The following is a 2,714-nucleotide window of genomic DNA, read 5'->3' as shown; positions in this document are numbered from 1 at the left end:
GCGATACAAATCTGATTATAACCCGAATAACCATCCAGAAGACAATAGTACTCATGACCAACTAACTTGTCAAACATCTGATCAATGAAGGGCGGGGAAAGTGATCCTTTCTAGTGGCTTTGTTCAGCTTCCTATAGTCCATACAGACTCTTCACCCCGTGAATGTTCTTGTAGGAATAAGCTCATTCTTCTGATTTGCTACCACAATAATACCACCTTTTTTGGTACACATTGAACCGGTCTTACCCATGAACTGTCAGAGATATGATAAATGATCCCTGCATCTAGCCACTTCAGAATTTCCTTCTTTACTACTTCCTTCATGATTGAAATAAGTCTTCTTTGCTGCTCGACTTTAGGCTTACTACCTTCTTCTAACATAATTTTATGCATACAGTAAGAATGGCTGATTCCCTTGATATCTGCTATAGTCCAACCAATTGCCGATTTGAACTCTCTTAGAATTCTCAAAAGCTTTTCCTCATCGCTACCTGAAAGGTGAGATGCAATAATAACAGGCAGAGTAGATGCATCACCTAAAAAAGCATACCTTAAATGTTCAGGTAAAGGCTTAAGCTCAAGAGTATGAGCTTCCTCAATAGAAGGCTTGAGGCGTTTAGGAGCTTTGCTCAATTCTTCCATTCCAAAAGATTCAAAAGGCATATTTATCATCCTTTTCCAGGGAGATGCATTCAAATATTGCAATTGCTCATCTCCTTCGTCATCTTTACTGTCTGAATTTCCCAACAAGGCTTTTTTTAAGGCATCAGACCTCAGCATTTGATCAAGTTCTGATGTGACCACCGACTCGACCAACTCGACTTTTAAGAACTCCTCATTATCAGTAGGAAATTTCATAGCATTGAACACATTGAAAGTCACATCCTGATCCAACACTCGCATTGTAAGCTCACCCTTCCGCACATCAATCAACGTCCGGCCAGTTGCCAAGAAGGGACTTCCCAAGATTATGGGAATCTTCTTGTCTTCCTCGAAATCAAGAATGATAAAATCGACCTTGACCAAGACATCCTCCACAATACCTCACAGATACGTAATAGAACGGTCAGCCAACTGCAAGGTCATATAAGTTGGTTTTCGATTAGGCAAGTCCAACTGTTTGAAAATTGACAAAGGCATCAGATTGATGCTAGCTCCCAAGTCACATAAGCATCTGTCAAAAGACACTTTTCCAATAGTACATGAAATAGTGAAGCTTCCTGGATCTTTAAGATTTGGAGGCAACTTCTGCTACAGCACAACACTGCATTCCTCCGTGAGAGCGACAGTTTCTAAATCATCTAGCTTCACCTTCCGAGAGAGAATACCTTTCATAAACTTTGCATAACTAGGCATCTGCTCGAGAGCCTCGGCGAAAGGTATGTTGATATGAAGTTTCTTGAACACCTCCAGAAACTTCTCAAATTGCTTGTCCAGCTTTTTTTTGCAGCCTCTTAGGAAAAGGCGGTGGAGAATAGATCTGTTTCTCCCCTGTATTACCTTCAGGCAGAGTGTGCTCAACAACAGTCTTCCTTGGTTCCACTTCTTCATCCTGCTACTTTGCTTCTTCCTCAACCCCAGTTTCTTCAGTCATTTCTTGAGTGTGATCGGGATTTACAACCTTCCCAGACCTCAAATTAATTGCCTTTACCTGTTCCTTAGCTTCCTTCTTTCCTGGCACTTCAGTGTCACTAGGTAGTGTACCAGGTTGACGATTTAGCAAGGCATTGGCAATTTGCCCAATTTGATTTTCGAAGGTCTTGATAGAAACGGCTTGGCTCTTGCACATAAGCTTCAACTCCTCTAATTCAGATTTTTCATTAGCTTGCTTCAGCTGGAGTTGTTGTTTTGGTGCATACTGCGGTTGCTGAAAACCAGGGGGGTTGTACTGCTTAGCTGGATATTGCTGATAAGGCTGTTGAACCGCATTCTGAGCATTACTCTAACTGAAATTAGGATGATTGCGATTTTTAGGATGATAGGTGGCTGGCACAGGTTGCTGCGATCGCTGGAAGTTGCTCACAAACTGAGCTGATTCATTAGAAATTGTGCACTGATCAGTCTCATGGGCACCAGCACAAAGCTCACAGACACTAGTAATTTGATTAACTCCATAATTAGCCAAAGTGTCCACTTTCATTGTTAAAGCCTTAAGTTGGGCAGCTTTAGCAGTTGTTGCGTCCAACTCCAGAATTCATGCTACTTTTCCCTGAGTCAGTCTCTGGGAAGGATTCTGGTACTTATCAGCAGCCATCAGTTCAATAAGTTCATAAGCTTCATCATAGCTTTTAGCCCACAAGGCTCCTCCTGATGCTACATCAAGCATGGGCCTAGAAGTAGGACCCAATCCATTGTAGAAACAGTTGATTATCATCCAATCAGGCATGCCATGGTGTGGGCACTTCCTTAGCATCTCCTTATATCGATCCCAAGCCTCACACAGAGTTTCTCCAGTTTGTTGCGCGAACTGGGTAAGAGCATTCTTGATTGCTGCTGTCTTCGCCATGGGAAAACATTTAGTGAGAAACTTTTTAGCAAGATCTTCCCAAGTTGTGATAGACCTTGCCAGTAGAGAGTGTAACCAACACTTAACTTTGTCCCTCAAAGAGAATGGGAAGAGTCACAGCTTGATAGCATCTTCAGTCATAACATTGAACTTGAAAATGTCGCAGATCTCGATGAAATCCCTGATGTGCATGTTGGGGTCTTCAGTA

The 2,714-nt window shown here is 42.2% G+C and overlaps 1 non-coding gene across 1 annotated transcript; it reads left to right on the top strand.

The window, feature by feature from the left end:
- Nucleotides 1-2,384: 2,384 nt before the first annotated feature.
- Nucleotides 2,385-2,491, top strand: LOC141723085 (small nucleolar RNA R71). The gene has a single exon (XR_012576078.1). It is a non-coding gene; the product is annotated as a small nucleolar RNA R71 (small nucleolar RNA).
- The last annotated feature ends 223 nt before the right edge of the window (nt 2,492-2,714 follow it).

Source organism: Apium graveolens, chromosome 4 (genome assembly GCF_009905375.1).
Source record: "Apium graveolens cultivar Ventura chromosome 4, ASM990537v1, whole genome shotgun sequence".
NCBI classification, from domain to species: Eukaryota; Viridiplantae; Streptophyta; class Magnoliopsida; order Apiales; family Apiaceae; genus Apium; species Apium graveolens.
Note: the sequence above shows the minus strand (reverse complement) of the source record. Positions and strands in the feature narration are given on the sequence as shown.